The 23,276-nt window shown below is 47.9% G+C and overlaps 1 long non-coding RNA gene across 1 annotated transcript in view; it reads left to right on the top strand.

Annotated features, from left to right (window-relative positions):
• The first annotated feature begins 2,116 nt into the window (after positions 1–2,116).
• The window catches only part of LOC138493190 (uncharacterized), a 428,451-nt gene continuing 407,291 nt past the window's right edge, over positions 2,117–23,276 (top strand). Inside the window, exon 1 of the long non-coding RNA XR_011276301.1 lies at positions 2,117–2,222. This is a non-coding gene — a long non-coding RNA (uncharacterized lncRNA). The remainder of the gene's footprint in view (positions 2,223–23,276) is intronic.

Here is a 23,276-nt window from a genome sequence, read left to right on the forward strand (position 1 = left end):
TTTGAGTGGATGGGTAAAAAGTCAATCACCCCCTGACCCTCTCACGGCATGTTTCACTCCCCACAACCCATCTCCCACCTATCTGTACTCCTATAATAACAGTTTTGGCTTATACTGGCCTAATGAGTGCCCCAAAGCTCCCACGGTGCTGGTGGCCATACCACCACATGTCCTGGGGTGCCCTTGGAATAAAAAAAAAGACAAATTTGTTTTTTGTCAATCTGCCTCCGTAAAGAAGTTTTTTCTGTAACCGAGTAACATAAATCATTTATTTATGGAGGTAGAGTGACTACAAAAAGAAAACAAATTGTTTTGAAGCCCGAGGTCTCCCCCCTAGGCTGGAGTCATCCATGTCATGGCTTGGGGAGGTCTATGACTTCAAAAAGAAATAGTTTCTTTTTGAAGTCACTCTGCCTTCATGAAAAACTTATTTCCATTATGGTTTGGTCCTTAACGGAAATAATGTCTTTATGAAGTCGAAGTGACTTAAAAACGAAACCATTTCTTTTTGAAGTAATAGGGCTCCCCTCAACCCCATGATGTGTGTATGTGAAAGGGTGCACACTTAAAGGTAAAGGTGGCTGCCTGTGTGAGTGTATGGTGAAAGGTGTGGTGGTCTTTTGTTGACAAGTCTATCTTTAAGGTTCTGGCTTCGTTGATATGTGAAAGTGGGATCCTCTTTGAAAAGGTGCTCAACTCTCTGGGTGTGCCTGAATGATGAAAGTGTGCACACTTAAATGTATAGGTGGCTGTCTGTATGAGTGTATGGTGAAAGGGTGCACACTTAAATGGATGGGTGGACATCAATGTAAATGTACGTAACCAACAGATTACGACCTCAGTGTTCACCAAACCTACAGATAGAAACAACTTGCTACATCGCATGAGTTTTCACCCACAGAACACTCTGAGGAACTTACCATATGGACAAATGTTACGCTTAAAAATAATTATCAGTGATCAGGGGGAGTTTGAGCGAGAATTGGCAAAGTTGAGCAAAAAGTTAGAAGAACGTGGGTATGCAGACGAGGATTTGAAAGCAGCAACGGACAAGTGGCCAAAAAGGCTCGAGCAAGTACTCTCATATAAAAAAACAAACCAGAAGCACCGTCACTAGTATACATGTCTAAGTTTTCAACTCAAAGCATACAAATCAAGAGGTGCATTAACAAACATTGGCCAATACTCACTTATGATGAGAGAATGAAAGATGTATTTACCGATCCACCGATGTTTGCATACCAGAGGTCAAGCAATTTGAGAGACCTGCTTGTGAACACTAAAGATGACAAACCAAGAAAAATTAAATCTAAAAAGATTGGGACACATCCCTGTTTGAATTGCAGCAACTGCAATAATATAATAAAAGGAGGAGTAGTTTTGCATCCTTACGCAGGAGAAAAAATTGGAATAAGATGCTATGCGACCTGCAACACAGAGAACTGCATCTACTGCATATTTTGCCCTTGTGGTCTATACTACGTGGGAGAGACAGGTTGGAAATTGCGAATACGCATGAATGAACATAAATCGTGCATACAGAACATGAGCAGTAATTCAGCAGTAGCAAGATATTTCAACGAAAAGAAGCACAATATATCACAAGTGAAATTTCAGGTCTTCAAAACCATCGAAACTTCTGTAACCTACAGCAATATGAAGAAAAGAAGACAGAGAGAAGCCTATTGGATCGACCGATTGGAAGCATTATCACAACGAGGAAAGAATGAGGAGTTTGATTTAAATTGTTTTCTATGATGTAATTCAATTGACTCATGTGAGTAAACTTTTTATTACATACCTGATTGACTTATGTGACCATGAGGTTACTAAAAAAGAAAGCGGTGCCAAGATGGGTATAAAATATTAAGAAAATCGGCCAGACAATATTAATTACACAACTGCACTTTACTTAAAAAATAGATGATGTGAGTTTCCCAAGCCTGATCCTATATTTCTAAGTAACCACCATGAAAGGTAACACACGTCACAATAACAAATGATTAGTCCAATTACGAGTAAATACAGATAATGCGACATTTTGCCCACACCAACATGGCCATCGCATTGTGAAGCGAGCAGCCATATTGGTACACTAACGGTACCGTGACAATGTATAGACTTTCAGTTTCTTACGGCCAGCATGGCAGCTATACACACAGACGCCTGCTACTGAAGCTCCATGCTTGACGTGCACTGATAAAAGCACACGCCGATTGAAGGTAAGCGCAGGCACTCTGCACAATGTCCGTACTTAAAGCTGGATAGGAATTTAATTGAAACTGAACGTTGTCCTCGGAATAACTAGATCGCTTGCATGCACTTTTAGGACTGCAGACACGCTGGCTGTTGATGCATCATGCGCAGCCCTCGAGCAGGGAAGATCCCTGCTGTCAGGTCAGTGAGACTGACAAGGTGAAGGGGGTTGATAAACAAGCTAACACATTAGTGTATGATACATGGCACAAAGTAAAAGCATGATTACCACATTATTCACACCAAGCAAACTTCTTAGCTAATGGTTTTAGACATCAGACACCGGCACGGTAGCATGTTGATAGTATGCTACATCAGCATGTTTACAAACCTAACATACTCAAGGCCAATACCCAATTTTTGAAGATAATCATTAGAACTAAATAATGTAATTTCACCACCATGTTGCTTAAAGGAAGGACACATAGTGCATGTGTAAAAACAGGAAAGAAACTTAAGAATGTTGAAGCTTTTTGTTGTAACTGATACTGATTGTGCCAAATATGTTCTCTCTTTCATGATACGTGTTTGTTCTCACATGTGGGTACCCGGTTTTGAATTGCATAATGTTAATTGTGTCAATGGTATACAGCAATGGAAAATCATTGTATTAAGACTTGGCTCTGATGAAGGATAAATTCCGAAATGCATTGGCCAGATAGTCATTGTTTGCTACAGATTTAGCTACAGCCTAATTGGTGAAGAATAACCAATTATCTTAAATCAACAAAAGAATGAGAAAATAAATTGATTTGAAACATTACAGAGTTTGTGCACATTGATTGTAAATATCAAATCAATACATTATTAACCCTTAGTGGGAATCACGGGTGTGCGGCCGACCCCGAAGTCTAACGAGCCTAGGTTTTTTCTCTCCTTTCAGCCATATTTCAGTGCCCAGCACGGTGGCACTGCACCCTACTAATGAACAATAAACTTAAGTGAAAATGAAGCAACAAAACTGAACAGAAAGAGCTTAAACAAGCTGTGCACTCTCTCCCACTTACCCTTGGCTGCCTGGGTGGGCCTGTGAGGTGAAAAGGTGCATACTTAAATGTATGGGTGGCTTTGTGGGTGTGCCTGTATGATGAAAGAGTGCACACTTAAATGTATGGGCGGCTGGGTTTTTCCATGTTTGTGTATAGTTAATGGTGTGTGTGCTTGTGTTCAGGGCCACAATGAAAGCTACATTTCGGGGGCCTGCTATCCCTTCAAATGTTGCGAGAGGTGCTTACTTCACGGGCGGTGGGGGAGGGCAAAACCTATTTGTGTGGGACATCTAACTTTTTTATGCATTCTAATGAGACTATTCTAGTGCAGTTTCAGTGTTACAAGCAGTTAACTCTCTCCTTTAAGTCTGAAAGCACCCACTTATGGACTGCTGTGAGAATAAGCGGTCTCCTTCCCGCTCTCTACCCTTCCAATCACTTGTCTGACATTCAAGTACTAAACCCACATTAAGATTTCAATTGCATTAAGAATTATGCATTTGAATGCAGGTAGTACAAGTGAATTACTTGGAAATACCCCAAAAAACTGCATCGATTTTTACGAATGGTACAAAAGACCGAAAAAGGCGTGCACCATTCATACGAATCCGAAAATATCAAACATGAGGATCGGGGATTGTGGTGGTGTACCCAGCTCCACATGTTCGGCATTTTCTGATTCAGGAGTTGAGAGGGTGTCCTCCGCATAGGGCAATAAAGTAAGGGGAAAGAAGGATAGGACCCTGCCGCGCCAATTCCCAAGCATGTAAATGAAAGGAACCAGTGTTGCAGGGAGTTGGCGGCACACAACGCGATGTGCCGCCAAAAGGTAAGTAAGGGGGGACACAAGGAGTGTATTTTTAGGGCATGCTTGAGGAGGCATTTACTTTAGGTTGTTTGACCATAGCGGTCAAGTTTGCTATGGTATTTTCGGCCGCAAACTTTTGCGTTACGGGTGAACAATCCAAATCCAAATACTTTACGTTAGTAATTGCTGGGCCTTTGTTAATAGCGAAACCCAGGTGCTGATTAACATCTCTGTCCTGTTCTGTCTGGCAATGGCTCTCTAGATCAGCCAGGTTGAGTCAACATAGCCCAAGGGGTTGGAGTGGGGGGGCAGGACTGAAGCCCAGTCAGCTCAATGGTGCTGTGCCCTACTTGTTTTCAATCCTTTGATTACTTATCGGTAAACTTCAAAGCCCTATTTTTCCTTGTCCCAGTCCTTATGTATGAGGCAATGCGACTCACACATAAATTCTGGGATGAGGTAGAGGGACATGAAGGTAATGCCTGGCTTAGTTACCTCTAATGTTCATTACTCCTAGCCCCACTCATCCTCATCCCCGTACTTACCTAAGAGGCAAGGAGCCTCATGCATAAGCACTGGGACAAGGACAAGGGACATGGAGGTAATTCTGGGTTGAGAAGCTGATTCTAGGGGTCGGGGCAGGGGGCGGGAGGGAGAGGGGATCTGTGGAGGGATGAGGTGGGATGGGGATTGTGCAATAAATCGGAATGATGCCCAGGCTAAGCAGGCATGATATGTGGCATTAGTGGCTAGAGAGGTCTTTTGGTGTAGCCAGTCTAGTCATTTCTTAGTTTGGCTTGACTTTGTTTAAATTGGCATTTCTAATAAATAAGTCCTATGTAAATGCCTGGATAGGCTGCCATTTGAGTGATGCCAGGGTAGCTGTTTCTTACTGTAGCATTGTATATTTTTCTGGGTATCCGTGATAAAATAACCCTGTTAAGTGTTATTGCTTCGACTGGCATTTTGGTGAAACCAGTCTAGGTATGTCTAAATGTGGCCTGGCATGGTTCACTGTAATATGTTATGACGTGTCTACATTGTGCAGCCAGTTGGAAATATTTTCATTGTAGCATGACATTTTTAATAGCAAAGCATTATATTAATGTAAGCATTAATGTTCCTGTGCACTGTTGGTGACTTGCATGCACTGGATTTTTGGATTGGTGTTACCCTACAAAACAAATGCAAACACTGTGGCATTTTAGTCAATTTTTCTCAGAAGGTGTGCTGTATTATGCATTTATGGGCGATTCATGGAACAAATGTGCGCTGAAAATCTTAGCGCAAGCTGGCATAAGGTGGCGCAAGTGTGAAAAAGCAAGCACACGCACATGCGTGCAATTCAAGGAAGTGCCTGTGCGTATTTTCCACTGGTTGTGCGCCAAATCTGTGCGGGGCGCACACGTCATTGCAACAACCCGAACGATGTGCGCGACGTGCACAGGGAAAGCACACAACGTCGGCACACACACCAAAAAGGGGGCGGGACACGGGGCGTAACATGCGCAATAAGGAACAACGCATGAAAAAGAAGGCGTAACTGGGGAAGTACTGCAGGGAAATAGACGGAACGCCCACACGCACGCAAACAACTTGTATTCATGGAATCGAATACGGGAAACAAGCGCATGCAAAAAGACGGGCGCAGGCGGCAACATGTCCGTCACAGGAAGGCAGGCGTAAGCGTCCCCGCGCACACTATAAAAGTGCAGGCAAACAACAAACACATATATCCAGCTACGATGAATGCCCCATTTGTCGCAGCACTGATCGTGGGACACCGCAGGAGGAGGAGAATAGCCAGGGTCCGCATTTTTTCCACCCGGACTAGCCTTTTTGGGATGCCTGAGAACCAGGTCTACGGCAGGTATAGGTTTCCACCTCCTATCATCCTAGACCTGGTCAGGGAGTGGGAAGATGACCTTACATCCCCCATCCTCTGCTCCCAAGCATTGAGCCCCTTGGAGAAGGTGCTCAATGTCCTGCATTTTTTGGCCACTGGGTCATTTCAGCGGACTACTGCCATAGTGGGGGGGGGGGTCTCATAGGCCACGCAGTCACGCTGCCTACACCAGGTGTTGGCAATCATCACTGCGCGCCCCTCAGTCTGCAGGCACATATACATGCCCAGAACACCCGCAGAAAGGCATGCCGTAGTCCGGGACTTTTACAGGGTGGCACACTTCCCCAAAGTGCTCGGTGCCATAGATTGCACCCATGTGGCCCTACGTCCACCTAGGGCCACTAAGCACATCTCTCTAAACCACAAGCACTGGCATTCCATCAATGTGCAGGTGGTATGCGATGCAAAGGGAATCATCACCTCTGTCTATGCAAACTACCCAGGCTCCACCCATGACAGTTTCATATACAGAATGTCCGCCCTGAGCTGGGCCCTGGAAGCTGGGCAGCATGGCGACACATGGCTCCTAGGTGAGTACAAATGCCCGTGCACATGCATGCATGTCACACCCAGACAAATACACAAACCCCAATGATCACAACCATTATCACCTCTCCAGGTGACAGTGCCTACCCTCTGAGCAACCACATGATGACGCCAATACGGAACCCCACCACACCACCCCAGGTAAGATACAATGCTGCCCACATTTCAACCAGGGGCATAGTGGAGCGCACATTCGGTGTGCTAAAGTCACGCTTCCGCTCCCTTGACCGCTCTGGTGGGCAGCTACTCTATGCACCCCCAGTAGTGTGCAGGATCATTGTGGCAGCATGTGTCCTGCACAATGTTGCTACACGGCAGGGTCTACCGTTGGACATGGTGGTGTCCCCACATCCCCACCCACAAGCACAGGCGCTGCCCATGGGAGGGGACAGAGCATGTGGTGAGGCAGCCCGGACCCAGCTTGTGGCTACATTTTTCACCTAAACTCCCACCCCTGCGGAGTGCACACAGGCCTGGCACATACCAGGTGACAATCGATGATGACAAAGAGACAGTCAATTGTCACAACCTTACCACCTTGAGAATGTTACCATGGAAGTGCTACATTGTGTGCATCCCTAGCTACTTAAACATAAACAATCCTGTGTGACCAAAAGGAACATATGCGAGGTGTGTATCAAACACCCCTGGAAAACAGGCCATCTAAATCCCTGGTATGTCATCCAAACCCTCCTAAACCAAATCACCCTTGTCTGACACACCATGACATGGCAAGCAATAGCAAAAGCCAAACACATTACCAATAATATAAAAAGTGACATGTGATAAATGGAAAGTGGCTTCAGACAATGACACCTATCATGGAATCAGATGAAATGACTGACCAACAACCTCCCACACAAAACAAGTCATACACAAATGCATTCCAACAGTTGTAGAATGAACATAACAATCAATGCCTGTTCACATGCACATTGGGCAAGGCAAAATCCCTACTCCTGAATCTGTGTGCTGTGTGCGTCTCCTGCAACACACTGCTCAGCACACAGCATAGTGACCAGCCATTGTGTCAGAGACACACCTTGGCCATCACATGAAAATGACAAAATAAACAAATAAATAAACAATTGACGCATGTACAGGATCCACAAATGGTCATAGATCATGTGCTGCAGGGACACAGTGGTCCCCAGAAGGCAGACTGTGTGCACATTTGGACATGGAAGGGTGGATGTACATGTGGTGGATCATAGTGCGACTGTGTGTGTCAGTAGGGACATGCACCCAACACATGCATGTCCAATCAAGTGACCATCAGTGTCCTCTACACATCACATGTGAACACTGCCCATGTGCACACCCCAGCATGTCAAACCACACCAATCCCCTCACACCTGAAAGGTAAACACAACACAGGAACAGGCATTGACCAGCAGAACACATCTTGTACATAGGACACCACAATAACAATGTCAGGGTGCCCATCACACTGTAGGCCAAGACAACTGTCCAACAACCAAACACCCTCCCTCATTCACATATCACCATGACCTACTGAACAACTGTGTCTGGGGTATGTAGCCTTATTCCTTGAAGTCTACCTGGCCACAGGATCACCCTACCCCTTTGTCTCCATCTTCCACCTTGCGTGTAAATAGTGTCCAGCAAATACCAAATCGAAGAGAACTCAAAGGAGCCAAACAAACAAGCCAGGCAAAAAGCTTGTAGGCAGCAAAAAACACTCGAATAGTCTCCAGTAGATGACTTGAAGTAGCAGTAAATTTCAAAGCACATATACAAGCAAAATGATGGAACAACCAAGTTAGCACACTTAAACAATGCTACAACCGGATGTGTACCATGTTTGGTACATAATATACAATGATGCAGCACCAACTGATGGGTAGTGTCACTGCTCCGGTGTCCAGGCGCAGGAGAGGCACGATCCAACCACCCCCTCCGTGGTCTGGGCACCTGCAAGGTCAAACTTACACAGGCCACTGAGACCACGGTGGGGAAGGAGGGTCAGGGATATGTTGTCTGGACAGGCATTGTTATTCAGGATAACCGGAAAGAGGGGCAGGAGAGGGGAGTTGGATTGTCAAGGGAAAGTAGGGAAAAGACAAAAATGTACTAATCACAATAACACATACTCAATCAGAGAAACCATGTACATCATGCACATTGTACCAAATGACTCAAATGGAAGTCAAAGAGAGACTGTCTCTGGGGTGAGTGCTGGCCTCCTGCATGCGCACCCTCAGGTCCGGTAACAGTAGCAGTTCAATGCTCCAAAGAAAGTAAGAGTTACTAATCTCTGTGTGTCTATAACACACACACAACACCATACATGCCCCAAAGCAAGTAACTCCTCCACAAACAAACACTCTTGTCTGCTGCTTTGTACCCATACGTAAGATTCCCCCCTGATGGTTCATACACTGTCAATGCAGTAAGTCAGGCGCATGTGGGCGCATGGCAAATGGAAGACCAATGTGTCAAGATTCACACATCATGCAATGGTTCCTGGGTAAGCAGCTAAACGCATATAGCGAGGTACGACTTCAGTACAAGTAGTGTTCTGGCATCCCCCAAATAAAAGAGGTAATGCATGTGTCAATTTAAACATGCAAATGATATGCACTGCACACAAGTCTGTCTCTCGCTGGGTGTCCCTGTGCGCAGCTTCTTTTTCAGGCTTTGAACACTACTGGGCTTATACATCTGCTTCTATGGAGCATGGTGGACTGGAGGATATGTGCGACAGCCCCTGCATGTGTCCCTGACAACTTGGAAAGCAACTTGCCATGTGTCAACCAACTCATCTTAGCTGTACTGTGCGCTTCAACACCAATAGCTGTCCAAGCTCACCGTCAGTGGCACTACTTAGCATGCATGTGCAACAGGCCTGGTGGAAGGTTGGCTGTGGTGTGTGCCCCTTGTGCTGCTCACCTTGCCTGGAGTTCCTGGAAACACGTCTGCTTCTGTTGGATGTATGAGCACAAGCCCTGTGGCACTGCTTGCGCACACATGCGCATGTCTGCACCACCGAAAGTGGCCAGCTGCCTGACGTACACTGGCCCATGTCTGCCGGCAAAGGTGGTCTGGAGGCTCATTCTCCTGCAGAAAGGGCACAAAACACAGAATTAATGCTGGAAAGTCCCATGTGTGTGTCTCTGTATGCTGGTTGTGACTTGCCCATGTCAGAGACGTACATCAGATTTCATCCCACCATCAGTGTGACTTTGACAGGCAAAGGGTGTTGGACACTCTCTAAAGCGTGAAGTGCATCAAGCACATGTACAGTAAAGAAAATAAACATACAACACAATGTATAGCAATTAATGGACACCTGATTCATGACACCACCCATTTCTAATGCTGAAATGCCGTCAATAACACTCCTACAATCCCCACTAGGGGTGTTAACACAAGTAGTACAGGAGGCCACAGATATGACAGTCCAAAGCCCTTGTGAAATTGACAGTAACAACGAACCATCCTTGCAAGCACATGGATAAGGGAAGCAGGAGTGGCCTATGTGAGTCTATGTGAGTCATGAACCCAAGCTGCAAACACATACACGAGACAAGCTTGAAGGGCCCAGCTGGAACAGACAGTGGATGCTTTCAAAAGCCACAAAGCACCACACTGTCACATGAAGGTACAATAGACTAGCATTTTTAAACTATATTAACTAATTAAACTAACTATAAAAAAACTACATTACCGAATTAAATTAACTATCAAATTGAATGTTAACTAACTAAACTAAAATGAAAAATCAAAAATGGCCACATACGACCCGGGGGGGGGGGATCCAGCAGAGGGGAGGTACAGGGTGCAGCTCAACACCCACATGCGATGATGTTGAGTAAAAAAAAAACTCCATGGGCTCAACGCCTGCACAGTCCGACCTGTGTGGGAGATACCTCGTCGTCCGAGTCTGACTCATCCTGAAAAGGAGGACGTGGCACAGTAGCCTGACCATGCCTAGCCGCAGCTTGCCCTTCGTCGGCAGCAAGTCTGCATGCAGAACCTCCTGTGATACGCGTGCCTCCTCTTGCAAGGTAACATGTGTAACACGTAGTTCTTCCTGCAAGGCCTAGCTGGACAACTGATGCACCTCCCGGCAAGCACGTAGCTCAGCCGAGATGGTACACTCAAGCTGCTCAAAACTCTCCTCTGACCGCGCCATCTGGGACATCAAGAGGACACCCAGAGTGGATCTGAGGGACTCATTCTCACCCCTCAGGGCCTCCATATGTGCCTCTGTGTGAGCAGCAATTGTTTGACGCAAAGACAACATTTCAGCCTGGTGTGCCATGTCTGAGGCCACCAAGCCCAGCCTGAGCAGGGGGGAGCATAGATTGGGCCACACGCTCCATGCTCACAGCAATGTTTTCCATTGCTGCCCCCTGGCGTTCTGAATTGGCAGTCATGTCTTGCTCCCACTAAGTACCTCGGTGGCGCTTGATACCTGTGGGACCCAAGGACCGGCCATCATCGTTGGGTTGGCACCACCCGCGGCTGCACGACTACATGCCACCGTCGACGTGATGGCCCAGGCCCATCAGCGACTGGTGTGGAGGGTGACCCTGCATCCCGATCCACCACAGGCGGAGGTCCCACCACTGTCTGACCCCTCACTGGATGTGTCGCGGAGAGAGGAGTGTCCACATCAGAATTACTCACCCCTGACGTATGGACCTGATGCACATCCAACTCGACATGGACGTCAGAGTGGTCATATGGGCTGGACTCATTGCGAGCCAAAGACAGGATGGTCTGAAGCACATGTGTGTTCTTGTGGTCTACCACCCCACGACCCCCACTTGTGCCGGGGTGCTGTAGTGATAACAACCCTGTGCCTGGCATGACAACACCATCCTCTGGCTCCATTGCCTCATCATCTGAAAAGTAGAGAGAAAAAAAGATTACTACACATGTAAGAAGCACACAACACACACACACATAGACATCACACAGACAGCCAACACATGAAGCAGACATGTCACACACAAAAGAGAACCTGCCATGCATGCCGGGTCAACTTGACATTGCTTCAGTGATTAGGCATGTAGAAGGGTGTTATACGGCTCAGAAGTGGGTCGATGCAGTGCAGAACATGTGTACATTACTCACTATCTACATGTACAAGTACTTCATGATGTGTATCAGAAAATGTGAAGGCAGTGCAAGGTCAAGTTCAGGCATCACATGCAATGTGCATGCAATGGGTTGCATGGTTACAAGCAAACCACCCCTCCCCCTAAGTGGAAATGCAGGGATGCCTCGCATGGTATCCAAAGGATGACCAGAGACCTGTGTATTGGCAGACAGTGTTGACTAGCATCAATTGCATCATCTGCATCAACTTACAACACATCAGATGATGATGGGACAGTAAGCAGGACACATGATGAACCCTCAGTAGTACACCCATGTGTTCAGAAGACCCTACACCAGTTGGACAGAGTCAGTGGGCCAGAAACAGGGTGAGGCCTGTGAGCCACACAGACTGCCACACCCTAAACATGTGTGGGACGCAGGTCTGAGCCACAGTGGGCATGGGAAGGCTGATGAAATGCCATGAAATGTAGGTCACCCTGGACACGTACTACAATGATCATCCACTCAAGGACACATAGGGGCATGCATGGAATGCACATGGAGCATGAATGTGCACTCATGTCCCTGCGGAGCATCTGCCATCTGCACAGTCCAAGTGAGACACCCTGCATCAAGGACAAAGGATGTACCCCACTGCATGTGTCTGGCAGATTGGCTGGTGGAAGTGAGCATGCACACAGGAGGCATGAACAGGCCATTGCATTACGTCAAAATTATGCACACCACTGCAAAGGTGAAATTGGTGTGCAGGGTGGGTGGAGGGGCAAGGGAGCATGCCTACGTGGAGTACCCGCATGCAGGCAGAGGACACATGCACCTCAGTCATGCCATGACATAGTCCCAGTGCAGAGAGGAAGGACACCCCAGGCTATATGCAGAAGGGCCAGTGAGCTGGTACATGGACCGGAGTGGCATCGAGGTGACCAGCATGTGAGTAGGGTGCAAGTGTGGTGATGAGGACAGTCCTAGTCTGCTCCACATGTCCACCATTCTGCAGAGCAGCCATGCATCAGTGAAGCATTGCATTGCTTGCACATCTGAACCATGTACACATGACATGTAGTGGCAGTCATGCACACATGGCCTCGACAAACACACAGCAACACTCACTGGACTGGTCATCAAAGTCCTGCTTCTCTCCCACTCCTTCGATCAATTCAGGTGGTATAAACTCCGCAAAGAGTGACCTGTGCGGAGAGAGGGCTTCCTCCTCAGGTGCTGGCCCACTGCCAGTCACCATACTCATGTTGTAATTTGAGGCACGCTTTGCCTTAGCACTGCATTTGAGGTCATTCCAGCGCTTTTTGCACTCTTGCACCGTGCGCACCGCATGGCCGAATGCACTCACATGTTCCACAACTTGCTTACAGTGGGTATCATGATGGGCAGCCGTAGTTTGACAATTAGGCCCCACTAGCATATCACGGTTGTGGTCCCGCACGTAGTCCACGAGGAAGTCCAGTTCCTGCGCACAGAAAGGCTTCTTCCTCGACGTGCAGGAGGTCGTGGCTGTGTGTGGGGTCCCAGCCCATGCTGCAGGTGCAACCTTCCTCCTCTTGGATAGTGACTAGGTGGCTGGCAAATGCCGCCCTGATCAGTATGGCCAGTGGCACCGGTGGATTGAACCAAGGGAGTGGCAGGTGGAAGGACGACCGAAGGCCTGACTTGCGTCAATGGCTGCTGGGTGCCCTGGAATGGAAACTGCGCAGCAACATCCGCTGTGGCAGGGTCATTGACCGCGACTGTCCTGGTTGGTAGACTCACAACCGGGTGTTGTTGGCTGCATCTGCCCCTGCACTTGCCAACACACAGCTGGTCGGGGCAGCAGATGACATTACTGCCCCAGGGATACGTGTCTCGGTCAGGGCAGCCCTGTGTGCACCTACGATGTTCCTCCTGACCTGCTGGAAATCTTCCATGGACTCTTCAAGTGCCAACGCAGCCTGCGCTGGCAGACCCTGAGCTTGGGTGGTGGTGTCCACAGCTGCACCTGCAGCTACCACTACCCTTGGGCCCGTGGCAGTCGATGAAACAGACTGCCGGGTCACATGGGCGCCAGTGCCAGATGCAGAAGCTGCATCTCCCGGAACCACAGGGGGTGGTGGGATTACTGCACCAACACATGGCACAAAATTGTGCTGAAGTGGCGCACACCTGCCTCTTCCCTCTCTGCGGCCATCCTGGAGTCCCCCTACTCCCTGGTCACCCCAGCCACGTTCCTGACCACGCCCGCCACGAGGAGTACACCCAGCTGAAGCGCCCCTCACCTTTGGTGGCCTCCCAACCATGGCACAGATGGAGTAGTGCCGGCACAGATGGAGAAGTGCCAATGGGAGGTGTACACAACAATTGTCCTGGGCAATTGACGTGAAGGGGGTGGGATACAAGATGCTAAAAGCACCCCTGCACCTGCAAGGCTGTATGTGACTCCGGTGATGAAGTGATGGGTCACGCAATGCTCAGGCACCCCACAACTGCAGTAAAACTGTGGACGCAACCCCGGTAACCCACGTGTGTGGAATTAACCTCCCGCAGTACACAGTGGCACCCAGGGACACGAAAAACACGTACGCGTGGGACACGCAGGCTACTATGACCTCGAAAACGGGTACGCGATACACAGGGGCACCCGCAGTGGGAAAAATAGCGTGCGCGACTCACCGTCAGACTAGCGTGATAATGAAAAACATGCGTAGCCAATAATCCCCGCCAAAAGAAGAGATATGTCCTTGATCCGCCGTGAAGTGGTGATGGTGCGCGAAACAACACGAAGTAGCAACACACACGTCGGTCTCCACGAAAGGCAAGTACAGTGAACTGCTGGCCCCGCTCACCTTTAACCCGTGCTGAGGGAAACGCCCATGCGCATCATGTCACTTACGCGCTTAGGCCCTTTCCCCGGATTACACGCATTAACACGCGGACGTGCTGTTTTTTCACGTGCTGAATCACTATGCACCCGTCACGAGGGAAACGTCCACGCGCGTAATGTCACAGATGCGCTTACGCGCTAAGGGCCTTTCCTCTAATTACACGCTGACGTGCACTTTTTTCATGTGCCAAATCACTCCGTATCAAGCTGGCCACGTGACAACACACGGAAGACGATGCTCCTTCCCAAAAGGCCATTTTCCTGCCCCCCAGAACCCCGAGCACGCTCCCTCCTGCCATCTGCTGCTGCCTGCCTGCCTGCTGGCCACGTGCCCTGCTATTTGGTGCCTGCACGTCAGCCATCTGCAGGGGTCCAGTTGCTGTGACCACCCCTGCTGGAATTGAAAATACGGGACTGGAGTACCATTGCTCCACAGCCCAGCCCCAGGACCCAGTTGTCCACCCACACCTGCCTCGGGGGTTGCCATGTCGGGGCACACACCATCGGACACCACTGGCAACCCCCAGCCAGCGAAGCAGAGGGCTACCAGCTTCAGTGCCAAAGAGGTTGGTATCCTGGTGGAGCACGTCCTGGGGCAGTATGATGCCCTCTTTGGAAGTTCACGCGCCGACAATGAAGGACGGAAGATGATCTGGATGGACATTGTGGCTGCCATCAACGTGGAGGAGGTGGCAGCCGGTGACATTCAACACGTCCGGAAGCGCTGGGAGGACTTCAGGTCCAGGACCCTCAGCAAGGCCCGCGCCTCTTGAAGGCAGCGGATGCTGAGGGGTGCCGGGTCCGCCTAACCGACATCCAGATGAGGGTCCTGGAACGTATACGCCCAGCGCTCCACATCCAGGTCCTTGAGAGGCAGTCCCGTCTGGAGTCGAGCAGTAAATGTACATGCGTACTGATTGGACACTGTGCATGTAGAGGTGTGCCAAGAGTGTGCATGTTGGACAAATGTGTTTGTAGGGCCATGTGTGAATGTGTATGTACAGGGAAATGAGCCTGCCACACGTGAGTCATGTCATGTGTGAGACACATCAATGGTGTATGTGTTGAAATGCATGCTGGCCAAATGCATAGGTGGGAGCGCACATGATTGAATTTTGGTATATGTACTGTGCCATGGTTGTGGTGCCACATTAGGATACTGGTTCCATCTGCATGTATCTGCACCATGCACATGCGCATGTGTGCATATTTGTGCAATGTGCAACTGTGCTACACCATGGATGCATGTGACTCCCACATGTAGGGAGTAAATTGCAGATGTGACATGGATGGCAATGATTTCACTGTGACAGGTGGTGGATGTATACAGAAGCATTTATGTCTGGTGAAGTGTGTGCATGTGTTTGGCAGTCCCCATATTGCATGTGACGTGAGGCTGACCTGCGGATGTGCATGCTGCTGTATGTGTATGGATGCTACTGCCTGCTGGACGATTCCTGTTAAATTGTGCATGTGTGTGTGTTCAAATGATATGTGGGTTGGGGAGTGTGATGGCATGTGTGCATTTTGGAACTGCCACTCATGTGTAACTGTCATGTGTGTATCATACCATTGTACAGAGCCCTGGTGCCTGTGTTCTGTCTCTCCCTGTCTGCAGCGTCAACTGATAAAGAGGGCGGAGACGGTGCTGTGGAGCACAGAGGCAGGGATCCCACCGCCAGCCGGAGAGGCAAGGCCCAGCTCCCCTCCCAGGTTGTCATCTCATTGGGAAGTGAGGAGTCTGGTGCCGCCTCCACGGCCGCAGCTGCCGGCGGTAGGGTCAAGAGGTGGAGGTCAGAGGTGGACTCCTCGGCAGCAGAAGGGGCAGCTGAGACCCCACAGGGGCCTATGGAGAAAGATGGCACGGAGTCATACAGGTTGGTGGGGGGTTTGGTTGAGGAGGAGGCCGTGGAAGTCACACTCACAGGGCCTGGAGGGGGGATTCCACTGCTGCCAGTGGTGCAGTCCAGGGCCAGGGACAGGAGGCATCACAGGCCACCGCGGATGTGCCTGTGTGTAATCCTGTCCCCGATCCTGTGACTGCATCATCCCACACCAGCAGGGATGCCTTTGTCCAAAACCCGTTTTCAGGGAGGGGATAGCCGCACAACAACTGGCCTTCCTCTCCCTGCGGACGTGGCAATCCGGGACGGGCTTGAGCCTGTCCTGGGTGGGGTGGCGTTGCGTGTTCGTGACATTCGGGATGACGTGCGGGGTTCTCGTGAGGACAGTGAACGTCATTTTGAATGTCTCGAAGACTGTGTCAACCTACTAGGTGGGGTCACCAGCGTTGGGTTCCTCCGTGCTCCGTGTGCTAGAGCTTCTACTGACCCCTCCTCAACTGAACTCCCTATGCGCCAGTCGTCCTCCATGCCATCTTCCTGCCCAAGTGTCACCTGGGTGCCCTGTGGTGCTGCCCCTGACCCATCGGCCAGGCTGGTGGAGGACACATCCCTGCCACAGTCGGAGGTCAGAGGTCCAGCAGGGGTGGCCACCCCAACAACTGGACCCCAGCCGGAGGATGACGTGCAGGCAACAACAGGCAGGGCACATGCACGGCAACAGCAGGCTCAAGGTGGGAGCAATGATGGCTCGGGGCCAACAACATCAGAGGGGCAGGCATCGTCCAGAGGGCAGGAGGACCCTGGATTGGGAGTGTCTTACATGTGGCAGCGGTTGGGCCAGCGGATAGATGCGGAGCGGCGGCGGGCGGAAGAGCCATGGCTCATAATGGTCAGGGCGGAGAACTCCATGCGCAGGGCACTGAGGCGGGCCTAGTACCTTGAGGCAATTCGCAGGGAGTTGGAGGGGAACATGGCATCGTCCCTGCGAAACCTCGGGGCCATGGAACAGGCCCGCCTCCAGGACATAGACCAGGAGTTCGATGATGCCCTGCCCCGGGAAATCGAAAAGTGAGCCGTAGTATATAGTTTGTAGTTTTAGGTTTCATTTTTGTTTTGCATTGATTTTGGGTGCTTGGACTATGCCCCACCTTTTGTATATAGTTATTTATTAGGTATTCTTTTTTTATAGGCTTCATTTCATTCCTTGGGCTCATGGACCCTGATTTTCTTCGTTGCACATAGTTGAACAGTGGATTTATCTTATTTTTTATTTTTTTCTCACCATGGAGCAATGGATTATACTATTTTCGTTTCCTTTGGATTTGCTTTGGTGACCGGAGACTTTGGACAAAATTTCATTTGGATTATTTTGGATTGAGACGTTCATTTTTGTCTGTTTGGGACATGCTGCATTTCATTTCTTGTTTGACATTTGTTATGTTTTCATTTCATTACCTTCATTTTATGTATAATACATTTTGGTTTATTACTTCGATGTCTGGTATTCTCTCATTGGTTTCATGCAAGTCACAATGTGGGTTTTCGCAATCACTGGCACCTATTGTTTGTGTGTGACGGACATGTGTTGATGTACATAATAGACATTTGGGTTGTGTCATGTAATTGGCATTTCTATGTGGGGTGGATGGTATACTTGATTGGGTCTTTAGATTGGGGTGGCGTGCAGTGGGATGTTGGTGGACATGAGGCCCATAATTTTGGATCTTGATGACGTGTTGGGGGGGACATGAGGCGGGGCCTGCTGGCAGGTGCACTTCAATGCTGGGTGGGTGGGGGTGAGTTGGGGCCTGCCCGTCAATGCTGGGTGGGTGGGGGCGCAGGGGGATATGAGTCGGGGCCTGCTGGCAGGTGCCCGTCAATGCTGGGTGGATAGGGGTGCAGGGGGACATGAGTCGGGGTCTGCCCGTCAATGCTGGGTGGGTAGGGGTGCAGGGGGACATGAGTCGGGGCCTGCCTGTCAATGCTGGGTGGGTAGGGGTGCAGGGGGTCATGTGTCAGTGCTCACTAGTGCATGGTGACATGTGGGCTGGTTGGGGGGCATGAGAATACAAAAATTAGTGCACTCCCAATCTGATTAATAATTAACGAGAAGGAATCAAGGACAAATGTCAATTCAATTTTAGGTGCGGGAAAGGAACTAAGGTCCTGGCACAAGACCTCAATATATAACAAAACAAAAGAAGGAGAAGGCTCCGGCTTTGAACCCTCCCGTCCCCGCACACTATAGTGTGTTGGAAAAACCAACTAATGAAAACTCAAGGCAGTTAATTCAATTTGTAAATAATAAAAAGTCAAAAGCAAATTTTGTAGAACACAACAATGTGTATATTTTATATGAGGTTCCAAACAACCAATATCTCTTTTCAAAGGAAACACAACAAGTGAAAATAATCACAATCTTCTTGCAAAAAAAACAATATGATGAAATGTTGTTTGTAGTCTGCTTTTCAGTTGGCGACATGTTTCGAGGATAAGCGCCTCTTCTTCTCATGCCTAAAAAGACTATAAAACAAGTGTGTATAAATAAGTATACAAATGGTTAAAGACACATTATATTTGCACATGCATGTTCACGGATTAGTAATTTACAAGTTGATAAGAAACAATAGTTCGTATCTGACATTATTTCCAGACCATGGATACTTAATCATACACTGGTATTAACGTTCACTATGACTGGTATTACATACATTCCCAATGACTATGGTACAACTTAAAGTGGTTTATATCCTAGATATCATAGTTAGCTAATAGCTAAAACTAAACACCTATATTTCCAGCACATCCTTCAATGTAATCTTGATGATGCATTTAAGTTTTGCATGGAGGCTGCGGACCACTACACCTCATCTCCACTCTGCAGAACACCCAAAGAGGAATTAACACACTAATCTACTGCTTTTGCCTAGCTCTTACATAACTACTTTGGCACTCTGAGACTCTCAGGCTTCTTGAAACTTGGGCCTGATTCACAGAAGCGCTTATAATGGTGCAATCCATTTGGAAAAAAACTCTGTGAATCCCGATTCATGGAATTTTTGCACCGCTGAAAAGTGACTTTTCACTGCCAACACAAACCCTGATTCAAGTCCTTGCAAAGTCATTTTATAATGCTAAAATAACTACTTGCACTGACTTTGCACTGCAACAATACACTTTGCATGGTTCCATGATCAGGATTTGCAACGGCAGTGCAAAGTCACTTTCCGCAGTGCAAAAAATGGGGCTAGTTCAACTTTTTTTCTATTTCCATTCCTATAGCAAATTGCAGTGGACATGCAAATGTTTCTTTCCATTGTTCCACAGTCCACTGCCTAACTCTGTAGACAACTAGGCGGGTGAACGGTGATCCCCTACCTACCGGATGATATGCCCAAAGATGGAATGGGGAGGATCCCCCAGTCACCCTGACTTTATCCCCATCCCAAGAGATTCATGCCCAGAGAATCATTACTGGCCCCAAAATATCATGACACCTCTGAAGAAGACATCATCGCTTGTGTCACTACATTTGGACCCAGCACAACCATGTTAAAGGGGATGATAAAAAAGTTTTGGCTGCTAGTCAAGCTGAGGCTACCAAATGAACGAACACCAAGAATGGCCTTGAAGAGATCCAAGAATCTCAAGGACATACTGATGCACGCAAGAATGAGCAAAAGCAGCACCAGATCCTCACTGTGGAATCTAATAGAAAACAGGGGCCATCACCCTTGTGGTAGCTGCATCGCATGCAAATTTACACTAAAAAGGATTTCATTCTCCATAGGAAGCAAGGAATGGCAATTGCACCACTTTTCTAACTGTAAATCCCTTAATGTGATCTATATCATCAAATGTCCTTGTGGCCTACGATATGTGGGCCAAATGTCCAGACCTATCCACAAAAGAATTAGTGAGCACAGATCAAGTATTCGGTGCAAAACCCTCACTGCACCCCTTGTGTCACACTTTCTTGAACTACAGCATGGACAAGACAACCTCCTATGGTGGGTAGTGGATAAAGTGCTCAACACCAACAATACCGTCAACTCCCTGAACTCTAAAGAAGCTTGGTGGATGTTCAAACTTAAATCCATATCTACAGGACTCAACGAGACACATCCATCGGGCACCTGTATATGAACTATGCACCATCCTCCAGTCTCCAGTACTTAGGAAGTCCTCACATGACGCCTGCCCCTCCCCAACAAGGGAGCCCCTCTCACACAGACACCCTAATCGGACTTTGGAATCTGCCGCACTGGGCCCAGTTCTACATGGTAGCTCACCGCACTGCATAACATTCAGTTTGCATACAGGTGGGAGTGCATTAGTTGCCAACTATTATCCAACATGCCTTTGGTTGCCTCTTTCTTCGCCCCCTCGCCATCCTGCCTTCCTAACACACTTGGCAGGCCTCACTTCTACATAGTCCAGTAGGGATTCCCGTCACTTTTCTTTTCGGGTCCCCCCTTGCGCCCTTGCGCGAGCCCGGCAACTCTTCTTAATTTTCATGTAGCCTCCACTCTCCTACACATGCGTAGTCTTCCGCTAGGCACAGCTCCATTTGTGCTTGCCATCGCGGGGAGACAGTCAACTCCTTCAACTCTACTCGCGCTCGTAAGCGCTGGGAGGCAGCCATCTCCTCCATATGCTATGTGAAATAGGTAAGCTCTGTGTGGCCCACAAACTGCCTTGTTCCTATTGTTGCCATAGCCACCATGAGCCACCATTCACCCTACTAACAACGCACATACCCTTTTGCTTTATTCACAGCGACACACTGTTTGTCTGCAATGCACGGATTCCAAGCTCAGCAGCCCGTGAATTTACTTAGAGGCTAACCAGAAAGCGGTCCGCCACTCTCATTCTGGCATTAAGGTACCCTGCCCCACATTTAGCCTACCTATTTCTAGAACTACTGAATATGTCCACCCCACATGAGTTTTATAGTGCCCTAGGTACTCATTTTCATCCTGGCACACATGCATTTTCTTTCATTTTCTAGTCCCATACCTCCAGCACAAAAATAGGAGACCTGAGACACTGTATCCACAGTGGTTACCACCCCACACAACTTCTAGTTTTTAGCCAGAAGGCGCCCACGCTGGGTGCCACCATTGCTGAGGTCAATGAAGGTCCAGAATTGTGATTTCTAGACATTTCTTTGAACTTTTATGTTTCTGTGTATATACTCTCATGACACTCAGGCTGCTAATTGCACTTTACAGGATATTTGAAAATCCCTTTTAACCTACCTCCCCCCTCCACTTCTTGTAGGGGATACCACACCTTGGCTCCAGAAGAAGGCTGTTAAACTCTTAAAGCCGAAACGTCTGTGGACTCCAGCACCATGTGGTGCCTGCTTGCTCCACCTCTTTTGAACTTTGGACTATGATTCATCTTCCTGACGTCGACCTACTACAAGGTCACCCTTTAGACTGGCTCTGGTAGACCTCTCCAAGGTCTTTTCTTCTACATAATATATATCAGTTAGGCTTTGTCTGGGGAGTTGAAATTGAATAAGGGTTTAGTGTGTGCATGGGATACTAACATGCAGTATTCGATATTTCAGGTTAGCGTATTCATGCTTGCATTTTTTGTTATATGTTGCACTGCTTTGCACTAATGCTTTCTGTGGACCTTTTTCTGTGTTTATGCTGTCCACATTGTTGTTCTAATGTTGCATTGCTTTGCACTAATTTGCCCTCTTGCATGAAGTAATGCTTTTCGTGGACTTCTCTCTCTGTTTATGTTGTCCACATTGTTGTTTTACCATTTAATTTGGAAATTTCTGTAGAGGGAACAAGCAATGCCACCAACTTTACTAATGTATTAAGGTCAATTTTTGACTACAGACAAATTGCTGCCCTCAGAAATTTTACAATAATAATAATAAAAACAGTTTCAGCAAAATTGAAAAGCTGAACTACATTACCAAAATTGAGTGTATGTTTGTATCTTGCAAGTTAGTACATTATATGGCAAAAGGTAGTATTGTACTTTAAAGTTCTTTATCACAATTGATTGAACGTGCATTTAAATAGATTGCAACTGCTAACTATCACAGACAGGATGCCCCCCTTTGTTTGCATTTATCCCCATCCCAAGGCAGTGGACTGTCACATAAGACAGTTTCTTGACTCTGTCTACTTTAAAGAGACCTGTCGCAAATTTGGATAGCTGAAACATAAGAAAAGCAAAGTTGTTTTTGTCCCCAAACATACATAGTTGTATATTCACAGAGCTGTAAACATTTGGATATTATGCCTTTAAGGGAGCAGATCTCTGAGACCAGAGGAAAACTCGTAGCAAAGGAATTCGACTCCAACACCAGTAGTAGACACCCACTTAGACATCAAAAACACTCACCAAATCTCTCTGGCATTAGCACAATGATCCTGCGCAGATATCAGAGGCACGGCACATTTACCTATGGCACTAACAGGGTTTTTCTGCTTAACAAACTGGCACCACTTTTGACTTCCAGTAGCATGGGGTCAAAGAATTAATGCTGGAATTCAGCACCAAATTCAAAAGTTCTTTTGTTTTGTTCATAATTGTATAATCCCGAAGAGAGAGCGTAATGGGTCCCTGGTTCTTACAAAGACGGGCAATGCTGTGAAAATGATGTCTGCAGTCTCTCCACAGCTGATCAAAGTAACATCAGATAACAGACCAGCCTTTTGAAGGCGTGGTTTGCCCCCAAATTAACCACAAGTGAATAAGTTAAAAGTAGCCAATCACAAACCCCACATCCACAGATGCAGACCCTCTGGGAAGCCCATCTCTGGGGGAGGGATTATTGGGCAATATAAGCATAGAGTCCTACACAGGCAGAGAGGGTGTTTGCAGAAGGAGTTTGGAGTAAATTGGTAGCTTTGGAATGTTTTTGGGTAAATGGGTTTGCAGCGGAGAGAAGGAGGAGGAGAGAGAGGATAAGGAGGATAGACAACAT

Source organism: Ambystoma mexicanum, chromosome 10 (genome assembly GCF_040938575.1).
Source record: "Ambystoma mexicanum isolate Mex_15411 chromosome 10, UKY_AmexF1_1, whole genome shotgun sequence".
Lineage (NCBI taxonomy): Eukaryota > Metazoa > Chordata > Amphibia > Caudata > Ambystomatidae > Ambystoma > Ambystoma mexicanum.